This window comes from Phycodurus eques, chromosome 3 (assembly GCF_024500275.1).
Source record: "Phycodurus eques isolate BA_2022a chromosome 3, UOR_Pequ_1.1, whole genome shotgun sequence".
In the NCBI taxonomy this organism is placed as follows: Eukaryota; Metazoa; Chordata; class Actinopteri; order Syngnathiformes; family Syngnathidae; genus Phycodurus; species Phycodurus eques.
Genome location: NC_084527.1, coordinates 21,434,953 through 21,450,844, shown reverse-complemented (window position 1 = coordinate 21,450,844; position 15,892 = coordinate 21,434,953).

Sequence of the window (15,892 nt, the reverse complement as noted above, 5' to 3'; positions counted from 1 at the left end):
GAGCCGTCCGATTGCGTTTGCGCACGGATCCCTCATGCAGCAGAGAAGCGCGTTACAACGCGTTTTTTTTCTTAACGACGTGCCATTAGCCTGCTAATTTTCTGCCTGCTTGCTTTGGTGCGGACTAATTTTTCTGCATTCTGGTAGGCTTAGGGTTATTTTGTCAGTTGTATTGTTGGTTGTGTTGTTGATTATGTCATTTAGTAGGTCAGGTAATCTCAGTGATGTTAACGGCTAGTATTGCTATTAACTTGGGGTACTTTTGGTGAGTAGTGCTAAGGGATAGTGCATGCTAACTAGTAAGGCCTTCAGCAGGTGCCCACAATGGAAAGTGCTGGTGACTAACAGCTAGAATTAGAAACAGTTTGAGATGCTACATTAGCATCCATGCTGGTAGAAGCCATGTGTGTTTGGGCTTCATATCCATGCCACTTTAGCAGCTAGATAAGCAGCTAATGCGGCGTTACTTCTGGGCGCCATCATTCGTAGTCTTGTTGGCTCGTCAGTTGTGTTGACAGTTAGCTAGTAGCTAACAATGCCAGCAGCTACTACTACAAACAACTTGAGATGGTTTATGCAGCCGTTGCTGACACATAATGTCACTGATAATGCTTGCAATGCTAACAGCCAGAGATAATAATGCTAATGAAAAGTAATGGTATCAAGTGGGTGGTAACAATAGAAAGCGGTGTTTGTGGCTAATCACTACAAACCGTTTGAGATGCAATGTTAGTGTTTATTCTGATACAAGCTGCTGGTGTTTGTAGACATAGCCTCTCTCTTTGTGGCATTAGCAGCTACATTAGCAGCTACATTAGCGGCTAACTGCTTGACACCATTAGTAGAGGTTTGCTTGGGCTGTTGGTTGTGTTGACCGTTAGCTTGAGATGCTTTTGGCGGCTATTACTGACAAATATTGTTGCTCATAACGCTTGTGATGCTAACTGCAAGAGATAATGGCTAGTAGTTTTATCAACAGTAACACAGTAAAAAGCAATATTAGTGGCTACAGTATGAAATGTTAGCGTCCGTTCTAATGAAAGCTACTGGTGTTTGTAGCCATAGCCTCTTTCTATGTGCGGCATTAGCAGTTACATTAGCAGCTAGATTAGCAGCTAATTATGTGATGTCATCAGTCGTGGTTTGGTTCTAATGTCAGTTGTGTTGAATGTTCAGCTTGAGATGCTTTTGGGGGTGACGGCTATCAGAAAATAATGCTAACTAATAACTAATGCAAATAAGGCCTGTGACGCTAACAGCAAGTAATGGTATCAGTAGGTGGTAGCAAAAAAAACAGATGCCAGTGCCTAAAAGTTACTGATGTTAACGTTAGCATGCACGCTAGCACAAGATGCACATTTGTAGCCTCCCTTTCTCTGTTAGCGGCTAGATTAGCGGCTAATATGGTGCTAATTGCGCAGCCGTCAGTTTGCGTTTGCGTCCGCATTCCTCACACTGCCACGCATTTAACGCTGTCTTAACGATGCACCATTAACATGCAAATTCTTTGTGCTTTCACTTTCCTGAGGACTAATTTTTCTACATTTTGCGCCATCAGTCGGGGTCTGCTGGGCAACGGGGTAGGGGTGCGAGAGAGGGGGGCGGGTGGTTGGGGGTAGTGGTGCGCCAGGGAAATCGTTAGTGCTCCTTCTCTTTAAATTGGGGAGGTGGACGGCAGGTGAACATCGCATTGATCGTCCTCTCAAGGCCTCTTCCCCCCATCCCTCACCGACAATTGCCTGCCCTTTACACACACACACCCTCACACCTCACCCCACCCCCAAACACATCACCGCCAATTGGCGAGGCGGCGGTGGGCGCACCCTCCACCTCCTCCTTCGCACATTTACAAGTGCGAGCGCCGTAGCTGTCCATCAGGCTAACAACCAGCATCATGGAGCACAAAACACAAATATTGAGGAGAGGCAGGGGGTGAAATGGGGGGTGTCACGGACGGGGGGGCTATGGGACAGAGACAGTGGGTGGCACGGGGAGTATGCAAGGGGGGGGCGCAGAGTAAACATGCTGATGATTTCCCTGGAGTTTGCTTCAAGAGGACGAGAGACACTGGGAGTAACAGAGAGAGAGAGCAGATGCTGTCCTGTCACCGCCGGCAACCGGAACCGCGGTGACGCCTCCTCACAACAACACCGAGCGGGATACAAGAGAAAATCGAAAGGCTGACACACACACACACACACACACACACACACATACACACACGTTCTCAGAGGGCCTCCCGGACGCCTCTCATCGTCCAATTAGAGTCCTCATGGAGACGACAGCACTTGTCTCGCTCAGCGTGGAATTGTTTGCACTTTTTCATCCCGTTGATCCCGACGGAGGCCAAAACGTCCGTCTGTCTGGGAGCTTGCAGTTCAGCGATTAGTTTTCGCGCAGCCCGCTTCACTAGCACAGGTCACAAATGGTTCTTTAAATGTCATATTTTATTTATGATATAACTTTAATCACATACAATTTATCATAGACTTAATATATATTAATATTTACCATTTCAGTGTAATTTCATGGTTACTTGAAATTTTTGGACTTGTCTGGTTTTGAACTAAATAATTTTCTTGGAGTTGTCTGATTTTAGAATGAAATGACAAAGACCTCTTTGAGATACATTCTTTTTTTAAATCAAAGTTGGATTTTTTCCCCCTAAATAAGCCTTAATAAATTAACTTAAAATACCCTGAATAAAAATTTGCAGCGTTAACCTGGAACCAGAAATTAAAACACACATTGTACTCAATTCATAAAAAATGGAGATCCTTTTGCATTTGAACTATAACATTTTTCTCATGTGACAAAGAGGATGCTACTTCATTTCTATTTCATATTACATACTTAATTCTTAACGTAGATTTAAGATTTGAATATTCCGCATAAATTGTCATATTTATTTTTTAATATTTCATATTTCACATAGTTTTATTCAAAGATTCAAGAAATGTTATTGTCATACCGACACACATTTACGCACGAAAATTGATAACCACGGTCCCAGATTAGCCCAATAAATCCCCAAATTTATAGAATTTATAGAATAAGAAAATAAGATAGAAGTAAAATATGAATAGGATAGAAGAAATGCTTATCCCCAGTTGTGAGTGTGTGCAACGATGCAAATGCAGCAAGGATGCGCTAGAAATACAAATGCAAGAGGTTCGAATTGCACATATTTACATGGTCATTTGTACTTGTAAGAGAAAAAAGTGTTCATCGTGCAGGGATGAATACGCAATGGGGAGAGAGGTGTGACGTTAACCTGTGATGCTAACATGATAGCGCAATACCTTCATCATTCCAGTCTTCCTATTCTTCCTCTTTCTCCTCCTGTTCTTGCTCCAGCTGCTCATCTTCTTTGTCCCTTAGAAACTAATTAAAGGCACGAAAAGATCGCCGTTAGACATTTTCAGGCCGGGTCAACCACCCTGCCGACGATAAACGAACAAAAAAAACGACTTCCTGCTTCCTGTCATCTGGATCCAAGCACACAACACTCCCTGGTAAGATTCTCGCCATGCCCAATCCCAACCGACGACTTAACCGACAACACAACCGACAGCACAACCAATAACACCACCAAAATCACAACTCAACACAAACAACATCCAAATTGACATCACAACTGACAAGCAAACTGCCAACACAACCGACATCAGAACTGGCAACACAACCACACTCACAACATCAACACGACACAACTGACAACATGACGGTCAATGCAACAGGCAGCAGAACCGACAATGCATTCAACAACACAACTGACAACACAAGCAACATTCCGACAGACAACACAACCAAAAAATATTGACTTTGAAAAAGACAACGCAAACTACGACACAAATGACATCACAACTGCCAATGCAACCAACATTGTAACTGGAAATCCGGTATTGCCACTGTCAACACAAGTGACGACGTCAGTCCTGACATCGAAATTTACAAGATGACCAACAAACTTCCTGTTTCGTGTTGTATGAGCATTATTTGTGTTGCGTAATTGTCATGTTGTCTGTTGGTGTTTTTTTTGTGTAGCAGTTTTGGGGGAAGTTGGTACCTGGGCCTTGAGTGGTTAGGCTTCGGTATTGTATTAAATACATCATACTCACCAGAAATGCTAATTATTAAATGTATACATGTGTGCGACTCGCAACAGATGTGTTTTGCTAGTCGAACAGTTTTGCTCTGACCAACTAATCAGAGGATGGAAAAATGCTGATGTCATCGTGGGCCAGCTCTCCGGCCCTACGAGGACGAATGTGAAATCTGACTGTTAAAGAAACAGTCCCATTGCTAATTTGTGAGCCTCGACCATGAAACCGATCGGAAGTCGAACGACCGTGTTTTGAGCTAGAGCCATTAAAGCATTGACTACGTGAAAAAATGTCAGTTGTGATTCAAACACCAGAAAAATAAGTAAAAATCACTTCCTAGTTCGAGTTAATGTTAACTTATTACCTTAATGCCTCAAAAGAAATGCTTACATTGAGAGGGTACAGTGAAATCTCCATGATAAAAGTTCAAAAAGGACAAGAAATCAACATCACAAATCGGCTGCTGGCCGTGCGCAAAACGACAAACACATCATGTCTGGTATCAAGAGAAAGCTTGGGGTTCTCTGCAGCCACAGATGTAATTCAAATGTACTGTATGTCATTGCACGTAATGAACCAACGAGGCTGTAATACAGTCCCTCGTGCTGCAAACAAAACATACTTGTTGCTAAGCTAACCGATCTAGAAATGGACATATCTTCACCAAATGTTACCCAATTACCACAATCTACACATCATTGGGAAGCATTTTTAATGCCTTTTTTAGAAAATGCATATAGCTCAAAACACTGCCATGCAAGATCGGTTTCGTGCCGGAGGGCCACATTTACTTCAGGTTACATGGGCCAGCTGATGTCTAAATGGACAAGAAAAATATCAAAATGAAGAGAACAGACAGTTGAATTTTTTTTTTATATCACAATTTCATGGAACAAATATTAAAATTTTGTGTGTCAATCGTGGTCAGTGCTTCTAGGCTAGTATAGAAGGCCTAGCTTGCCTTGACCGCTGACCATTGAGTTTTGATGTGGTGCGTGTGTGTGTGTGTGTGTGTGTGTGTGTTGAGGTTTGTGTTGGTCACTGTCAATCAACCACTGATGAAGGTCAAGCACACGTTCAGCCTTTTCTCCTTTTTATCTTTTCTCTTTCCCCCCCTTATCGTCTCTAAGGCGCCCCCACCCGTTCCGTTTTGTCGGCGTGCGTGAGTGACTTTTGGGGGTTTACTTGTGTTTGATGTTTAAAACACTGGCAAATCGATACGTTCACACATGACAGGACGGGCGAGACACCAAACTAATGAACAGACATGCACGCATGCATGCACACACACACACACACACACACACACACACACACACTGAAAGAGAACTAATGCTTCTCCCTCCTCTTTTCTTTTCCTCTCGTTTTTTCTTTTCCTCATCATGAGGAGGATGGAGCTTGTCTTTTCATCTTGTCATCTTTTTTCCTTTTCATCCTTTTGTCAGATTTAACAATAAAAAATAAACACGTGACACTATACCGTATTTAATATTTGAGGTGCTATAATAAGAGATTATGTTTTGAATTGGCTTTTTTCATTTTTCAATTTAAACATGACATGCTTGTACTTTCAATGATGAATATAAAATAAAAATGAAAACAACATAATAATAGCAATACAATCGTTACAGTTTAATTTAAAACATACAATGAATTCCTTTGTCTTACTATTACTATATATTACATGTATGTAAAAATATGAGCATTACATATGACACATGCAACTATGTTATCATTGAACAGTTAATGAGGTATCATTTTAGTTGAAACTACATAAGAAAATAAATGTTCTGTTATATATTGAAATTACATATAAAACACCCAACATTATAAAATGCCCATACAGTTAAGGCTCATATTCATTTGCTAATAATAATGTTATAAATTGGTTAACTTTCTATTATGGTTCTGGAAAAAGACACGAAAGTGTTTTTTAAAATCAATTACAGTGAAGTGGCGCCTAGAGATACGAGTTATCCTACTTATGAGTTTTTACAGATACGAACTGTCATTTGGCTGATTTTTGTTTTGCTTTTATTTGCAATCACAAGCTTGAGATATGCACCTGATGGTGACAGTGAATTCAATTCAACTCACTTTATACGAGGCAGCGCTTTGGCAAATATTGAACAAGAATGCAAAACGCCTTTGACTTGCTAACTGTTAGCATCGATAATGTTTTTTTTTTTTTAGGAGCAATGGATATTTGAACACGAACGGTGGAGCAACACATGTAGACAGAGTGTATAACAATCCTCATAGGTATATATTGTTTCTCCTCGACAAAAAAATACAAATAGGACAGCATCTTACTGAGTCACTTACAGTAGAAGAATTACTATTCTTCCTTTGTGTCTCCATCACTATTATACTTTAATGCCTCTCGGTGGCCAAGGTGGGCACAGCACACTGAACTGGCAGCATCAAATCATGATGCAGAAACTGTTCAGTTTTGAAATGGATTAATGACATTTCCATTCATTTTCATGAGTAAAGAAGGTTTGAGATTCAAGTGTTTTGAGTAGTCATGAAACAAATTAAAATCATATCTCAAGGCACCACTGCATTACTATTTTTATATCTTTCATCTTTCATCATCTAGAAAATTCGAATACATTTTACATTACAAACATTGCATAGGCATAATTACGAATCATTTTAAACATGCAACCTTTAGTCAAAATGTGAAAAAAAATCATTCAAATACCATTTTTAGTCATTTGCAGATAAGGATTAACATATAAAGCAGTAGGATCATGTGGTTCCAGCAGCCAATCAGAGAACAAATGATGTTAATGAGGATTATATTACTATTCAATATTATTAAAGAAATTCTTATTGCATTATTGCAAATGCAATGGTCATTATTTTAATTTCAAGTATTTTAATGCCCTTTTATTTTATGTGGCTAAAATACTGATGATTTAAAAGTGTTCTGTCAAGGCTAAATGAACAAATTCAATCAGTTTAGTAACATCTATATTACTAGTAAACCCTTTTTGTTTAAAAAAAACAAAACATTTATCTTAAAAAAAGGACAAATAAGAAAAGTTACTTTTATTTTCTTCATTTTTTTTTTTACTATGACAGTTCTATGATTGTTTGTGTCTTATTTTAGTTCACACTAAATGTCGCTGACAAATTACAACTCCAGCAACTTGCGTGTGCGTGTGTGTGTGTGTGCGTGTGTGTGTGTGTGCGCACGCCCGTGTGTGTGTGCAGACAAAGAATGCACCAGCGTTGTGGTCGTCGAGGCTTTTAATTTGGCGGGGAGGGGGGAAGGAAGATATAGAGATGACAAATAGAACAGGAAGTGATGAACTCTTTGACAAATGAACCCAATCAGCTGAATCTATCACACACACACATACACACACACGGTGAGAAATAACTAGTTTGTGCTAATAAAGCCAACTAGCATGAGTGTGTCATAGGCCACACACACACACATCCATCTTTTTTTGGGGGGGGGGGGGGGGGGGCACAGTCTGGTGCACATGGGTGAAGGGGACATTTGTTAGTTATTTGTGAGCCATGTGGCGCATTCAATAGTGGTCAAACAAGCAAGACCAAGCTCCACTTACAATCACTTCTTTTTTTAGTATTTGGAGTATGATAATAAAAAAATATTCCTGTGTTACAGCAGTTTCAATATCAAAATAATACAAATATTTATAATAAAAAATTAAAGCAGTCGGTGACATGGAAACACTCCTGCAGCACCGCCTCTGTGTCTGTAGACCAAATTGTCATGTCTTTCTATGTAAAAAAACAACAATAACTTTTTGTATGTAATATGACTTTTAAATCATAACATTGCAATAGACTTTGGTAATTATCTTAATAATCGAGAATAATATTTTTCCATAAAAAAGTTTTGTCATCCGATCCCTCTTTCACCACTACAAGTGTGCCCCAGGGCTCCGTTTTGGGTCCCTTGCTCTTTGTCATCTACATTCTTCCCTTCAGCCTCGTTTTCCGTAATTTCATGTTTCTTAAATTGCACTTACAAATAAAATGTATTATTTTGTATTATTATTATTAAATAATGTTTTTGTATTGAAAATACATTGCGACTTTATATTATATTATAGCATAGATAGCTTTTTTGCAAATATTCTGACTTTTATCGTAGTATTCAAACTTTCTATTGTATTATTACAAAATTCTTAGCTTTATATTAATTGATATATAGTAACTCCATTTTAAATGCTAATATTAGCGTAATACAGCGGCTGGAATAAGTACTTAACACGTCACCATTTTTCACACTAAATAGATTTCCAAAGGTCCTATTGACATGAAAATTTAACCAAATGTTGGGAACAACCCAAGTAATCCATAGATACAAAGAAAGTAGAACAAATAAGATCAGAAATTAAGTTATGTGTAACAATGTCAAATGACGCAGGGAAAAGGTTTTGAACATGCCAACTGGTATTTATTTCATACTTTGTACAAAAGCCTTTGTTTGAAATGACAGGTTCAAGACACCTCCTGTATTGACTGTTTGTTGTACTAGAGCGGCTCCAACTACCGGAGACAAATTCCTTGTGTGTTTTGGACATACTTGGCAAATAAAGATGATTCTGATTATGAGGTGTCTTGAACCACATGCCTTGCTCTAGTGTGATTCCAAATACATTCCTCCACAAAGCATTCATCAAATGTTGAAGGTTCCATGGGCTTCTTTTATGGACCTTGAGTTTCATTTATTTCCATACATTTTCGATTGGATTCAAGTCAGGTGATTGGCTAGGCCATTCGAACAGCTTTATACTCTATTCTTTGAAACCAATTGAGAGTTTCCTGGGCAGTATGTTTTGGATCATTATCCTGCTGAATTGTCCACCCTCGTTTCATTTTCATCATCCTCGTAGATGGCAGCAGATTTTTGTCAAGAATGTCTCGGTACATTTGCCCATTCATCCTTCCTTCAATAATGTGAAGTTTACCAGTACCATTTGCTGAACAGCAGCCCCACACCATCATGTTCCCACCTCCGAATTACGCTCTCATCAGACCAGACTATATTCTCCCAGTATTCAACTGGCTTGTCCAAATGTTGTTCAGCAAAATTTAAACAAGCTTTGACATGCTTTTTTTTTTTTTACATTACTCACTGTTTTCCTTGTAATAACAGTACCTCCTAATTTCAGGTCTTTTTGAAGCTCTCCACAGGTGGTCTTCGGCTCTTGGACAATTCTTCTGATTATTCTTTGCTGTCCCCTGTCAGAAATGTTGCGAGGAGCACCTGATCGAGGCAAATTTATGGTGGTATGATTGGCTTTCCACTTACGTATTATTGCCCCAACCCTGCTCACTGGAACATTCAGAAGCGTAGATATGCGCCTGTAACGTTTTGCAACAATTACTTTGCAATGGTCTTGAGACAGCTCTTCGCTCTTACCGATTATGAGATGTGTCTTGACTCACACCTTGGCAATGAGACCTTTTTGTAGGCCATCAATTTGGACTGAACCAGCTGATATTTATTTGCACTGACAAGGGACTGGATTGCTGTTTGATTATTGATAGATTTTGTGTGTTGTCTTGGCCTTCCATGCGTTATTGCACCTCCCTTTCTTCATGTGTTCAATACTTTTTCTCTGTGTCATTTCACATTATTACACATGACTTAATTTCTGATCTTATTTGTTCTACTTTCTTTTTATGTATGGATTACTTGGGTTGTTCCCCACATCTGGTGAAATTTTCATGGCAATAGCACCTTTGAAAATATATTTAGTGAGAAAAATGGTGACGTTGTTAAATACATATTTCAGCCGCTGTACGTATTGTTTTTTTCCCCATAAGAGGTTGTGTTTTTAAGTATTTAGATAAAAACATACTACATCATGACAAATGTTCTGGAAAAAATATTTCCTTTTCTTCGTAATGTTACCACCTTTTTCTTTGAAAAAAAACAAAACAATTATTGTCTTAAAAATGTTAAATATAGTTATTGTAAATTACAGTAACAACAAAATCTGACTTTTTCCCCAGATTACAATATGATGAAAAGACTATTGGTTATATATATATATATATATATATATATATATATAGGCTATATTAAATTTTTGATGGTATTTTTTTCAAGATATTGTCTTTTTGCTCACAAACTATGAGTTTTGAGTGTGATTATATTCTGGTAGAAATAGAAGAAGTGATTTTTCTTGACATTAATTTTATCATTTAACTTTAACAATAATAGTTCAGAGTACCCACCCTTTATGGGTCCTTGGAGGGGGTGCTGGAGCGCGCTCCCCCTGGGGACTCCATCGTTCTGCTGGGGGACTTAGTATCGGTCAGTTTGCTGAAAGGCAAAGCTCTCAATTTACCGGTCAATCTACGTTCCTCCCCTCATCTATGGTCACGAGCTGTGGGTCGTGACCGAAAGAACAAGATCCCAGATACAACCGGCCAAAATGCGTTTCCTCCGCAGGGTGTCCGGGCTCTCCCTTAGAGATAGAGTGGGAAGATCGTTCATCTGGGAGGGGCTCAGAGGCGAGCCGCTGCCCCTCCACATTGAGAGGAGCCAGATGAGGCGGCTCAGGCATCTGATTAGGATGGCTCCTCGACGCCTCCGTGGTGAGGTGTTCCGGCTATGACCCACGAGGAGGAGAACCCGGGGACGATCCTGGACACGCTGGAGAGACCACGTCTCCCGGCTGGCCTGGGAACGCCTCGGGATCCCCCCCGGAAGAGCTGGATGAAGTGGTTGGGGAGAGAGAAGTCTGGGCTTCCCTGCTAAAGCTACTGCCCCCGCGACCCGACCTCGGGTAAGCGGAAGAAAATGGATGGATGCATGTTTTCATAAATTTATGATTTTTTTTTTTGCCCAGAAACATAGACTTTATTCTTGTAGTATGGTGTTGTCTTTTTGTTGTTGTGTAACAAGCACATCCATCACTGCTAGCCGCTCAGCTAACGTTAACCATCTGCTGCTAATACACTCTCCCCACACTAGGTCAATTCATCTAACCTGCGTAATTAGGCCACAGATCGCGCGCGCACGCGTGCGCACACACACACGCGCCACACACGCATGCGTGTGCACACACGCGCACACACACACGCGCCACACACGCATGCGTGTGCACACACGCGCACATTCTATTAGTGTTGTGATGGTCCAAATGAAGAGCAATGCGTTTTCAGCTTCAACGTTACTTGTAATCAGCAAACACAACAAATACAAGGTGTGAGCGTCTGTTTCTAATAAATTAAAATACATAAGTCAAAATAAAATGGTTTATTTTCATGTAAAAGAAATTCCATTTTTTTCCCAATTTATTTCTCGTAAAATTGTCTTACTTTTTTTCCCAGGCGATTTTTTTTTCTTGTAAAAATATATATTTTTTAATCTCAAAGGAACAAATAATTGACTTTATTCTACGAAATGTACCATATTTTTAAGATTTTTTTGGGTGACTTTTTTGCGGTAAAACCTATTTCCTAAATAAAAGTTTAAAATTAAAAAAGATATTTTTTTACTTAATTCTTTTTTTTTCTTAAAGTAAATTTACAACTTACAATGAAAAAAATGACAAAAATGAAAATTATCTTTAAAAGTTTTGATGTTTTCCTCCCAATTTTTATCTCTTTATTGTAGTAAAAAATTCAGAGTTTTTCAATTTTATTTTATTTCTTTTACTTTATTTTCGTAAGACTTCTTTTCTTGAGAAAAATTCCAAAAGAACAAAAAAAGTACAGTATGACGTTATTGTATTAAAACCTTTTTCTTGGACATTTTTTCTTGGGAAAAAAGTGACTACTTTTCACCATTTAATTCCCATTAAATAAATACCTTTCTAATGATTTTTTTTTCTTTTTATTAAAAAAATATATTACTTTCTTCTTGTAAAATTACATTTTATTTCTTGGAACAAATTATGTAGTGTGACAATGTTTCATAGAGAAATGACATTTCTTGGAAATATTCAAACATTTTCACCCCAATGTCTTATTTTCATTGTTGGTGGACTTTTTTCTTAGGAAAATATCCTGTTAAAAGAAATTAATAAAAATTCAAACTCGTTTCTCCTCTGTGAAAAAATTTAACTTGTATAAGAAATATCTCAAAAGAACAAATAAGTACAACATTATTTAAAAATGATTACTATTGTGGCCTTTTTTCTGTAGGAAAGAAATATGACTTTTTTTTGTAAAAATTTGGAAAAAATGTTGACCTGTGAGATAATTGTTTAAGATCAATTATAAATGTATACACTACAGTTGCACGCACACATTGTAGAGTGAATCCACCAAACACAGAGAAGAGGAATCAAAGTGGAGCAGATAAATCTCACCAAACACACACGCATACACACACACACGCGCATACACACACACGCGCGCACACACACACACACACACACAGAGCAGTGATGGATTCCAGTTATTAGCCAATCAAAAAGATGGATGCCACGGCGCAGTGTCCAATCAGCATCATCATCTAGATACAGTTAGCAGATAGCACACCGCCGCTAATCAACTTATTAAAGGGGGCGATAGCATCAGCGAGTGACGTCAGCGCAAGAGCAAGCGAACAAGCGCCGGGCCCTCGCTAGGTTGTAAACATACCTTAGCTTAGCATCGGTGAAGGCACTGGCGTGCAAAGCTCCTCTGCTGCCCAAGGCAACATGGTATAGCTAATCCCCCCTAAAACAGATCGTCAACGTTCTTTAGCGAGCCAACCATGCCCAACCACCCCGCAGCCCCCAATTTGCACGCCACTGGGCGAAGGAGGGTTAGGTACTTAAGGTGCTTCGCTTAGCATCCGTGGTGCACCAGGGTATTATTGGGTTGTCAATGTAGCTTAGGTGAGCATTGGCAGTGCCCACGAATGCTAACAAAGGAGAAAACAATACATTTCCATGCTGTTGTGTATGCGTGTTGTGGCTTTGATGGTATGTTGTTGCTAACTTAATTTATTAACTTAAATTTGTAGTTGCCGTGTTAGCTAACATCTGTAGCGCTTTCTCTACTCAGATTGCTACACATTAGCGTTCCAAACTGTTAGCATGTTACCATTTGAACACTACAGGAAGTGTGAGCGCTATTCTGTGGAAGAAGTGGTTACTATTAGGAACAATGGAGTTAATTAAGAGATTTTAAAAAATAATAATTTTTCTACCCCCGCTCACCCGAGTGTTCTCGCCTGCCGAACTCCCAGCAGGTCCGCCCACCTGTGTCTCATCTTGATGATGTCACGCAGCAGGAGGTCCGGGCTGACACGGAGGTCCGGGTCTTTGACACAGGTGACAAGCAGCCTCGCTGGGAAAACAGCTGTCACTTCCCAGTGTGTGTGTACATGTGTGTGCATGCGTGTGTGTGTGTCTGTTCGTGACCTCTGGGCTGAAATCAATAATACAAGTGACAGATGGAAAAGCTGACTGGGAATTTCTACCACTTCCTGACTTTGATTGACAGCCCAGAGAAAAGGATTATACACACAATAGTCATCCTGAGAATATATTAATTTTCATTCATAGCATTACATAATTTGAAAAGTATCATGATTTTTCCCCCTCAAAAATACACTACGCTCATATTTATGCTTTATTTTTGAAAAAAAGAATAAATTATTGTAAATTACAATTTTTATTTCTCCAAAAATACACTTCATGCTTGTAAAATAAATTCTAACTTTTTAAATGTAAAATCTTTGTCTGTAATTATGCTTTAAAACTATTAAATTATACTGATTGAGGAGTATCTGTAACATTTGCACAACCAACATTGTCCCAGATGATCGCACTACTCGTCACTTTAAACCGCATACACTCCTTGAAGTCTCAGCGCCCTTTGCACAATGGTCATTGCACCGGACTATTGCAATATTAGTCGTTCGAACTGCTCTAAGTGCTAGAGGACTGTGCATCTTTTTGCACAATTGTTTTTTGTCAATGTCTTTATGTCTCCAAAGTGTTCTGTAAATTGACTGTTTGTTGTACTAGAGCGGCTCCAACTACCGGAGACAAATTCCTTGTGTGTTTTGGACATACTTGGCAAATAAAGATGATTCTGATTCTGATTCTGAAATGTTTTTATTTTTGAAGTCCAAAATCAAAATATTTGTTTCTGATAAAAAAAAAACTAACTTTATGCTTGTAAAGAAATCTTGAAAACAGACAAAATTATTTTAAAATGAGTTTTTTGAAATCTGGAAAAAATATTCTTGTCAGTTAGATAAAATTTACTTTATAAAATAAGAATAAATGATTGTTACATTGTGATTTTTGAGATCTGAAAAAAAAAAACATTTTTGTAAAATCTTTACAAAATAAGTAGTGTATTGCAAAGTTATGATTTTTGTTCTTTTCTCAAAAAGTATGACTTCATAATATGGTTTGGAAATCAATTATGACTTGAAAATATTATGACTTAATTGTGGCAATATGACATAAGAAGAGTATAATTCAATCATAATGTTTTCTTAGTATTTCCATAAAAGTAATCATGTACCAATAATATCTGATATTTAATTTTAAAAAATGGTAAATAAAAAAATGTAATGAAAAATGTTAAAAACTATCCATCCATTTTTCCATACCACTTATCCTCACTAGGGTCGCGGGTGTGCTGGAGCCTATCCCAGCTATCTTCGGTCGAGAGGCGGGGTACATCCTGAACTGGCCGCCAGCCAATCGCAGATGTTGAAAATTAATATAATAAAATACAATTGTTACATAATCGTAACGACTTAATATGAAGCAGCACGCAACATAAATCCTGTAATGTAAATTCGATACATGGATGGACCTGGGGCTGCCTGCGCCCCCCAAAGCACTCCAGAAAGTGCTAAGGTTGACCCTGAGTGTGCTTGGGTAAGAGTTCAAAGGTGAGTGGTCAACATCGCAGACAGATGAATGTGAGTGAATGACAGTCTCACACAAACACACACACACACACACACACATACATGCATTTGCTAGCGCAACAAGAGCTAGCATTTCATGCTGTCACATTAGCTTAGCATCATGTTACCATGATTATTTTCATGTCTTTGGTCAATTCCAGCTTCATTTCTGTGGTTTCGTCTTTCTTGGTCAATTCTCAAAATAGTCCATGCCCCCTTTAACCCCATCCCAGCTGATGTTTCCCCCAGGTAAGGCCGACCCCCCCAGACCCGTCCCCCCAGTACCTGAATCTCTTCCCAGCATGCATCACTGTCAAGTCAAACGTGGACTCCTCAATTACAGGACAAAAGTGTTTCAATTTCCCAGCTGGATGTGCACATGATCCCTTTCATGCTATGCTAAACTATGCTAAAATAAGCTAAGCTAAGTAGTCCCATGAAGACAGAGGAACATGATGATGATGATGGATGTGGAGAAAACAAAAAAATGAACTTTGAAGCACCTTCAACAGCCATGATGGATGAACTGACAACACGCAGTCGTGACCAAAAAAAAAAAAACATCAAACAAAAATACACAAAATCCCGTTTGATGTGTGTAAGTGTGTGTGTGTGCGTGCACGTGTTCGTGTGTGTAGGCCTGTGAGTGTGCGTGTGCATTTATGTGCAAGAACATATGTGTGTGGACATGTTTTTTGCGTGTGTATATACTGTGTATGAGTGCGTATCCTGTGTGTGTACGCGTGTAGGTGTGAGTGTACGTGTACGTGCACTCGTTTAGTGTAGTAGTGAGATGATGTGACGAGTGTTTCTGTATTCAAGTGACAGACCCCCACCTGCACCCGCCCAAGCGGGGTCCCCGTCCCCCCGCCGACGCCCATTTCCCTCCGGTCCAGCTGATGCAAAGGTGTTGTGTCAC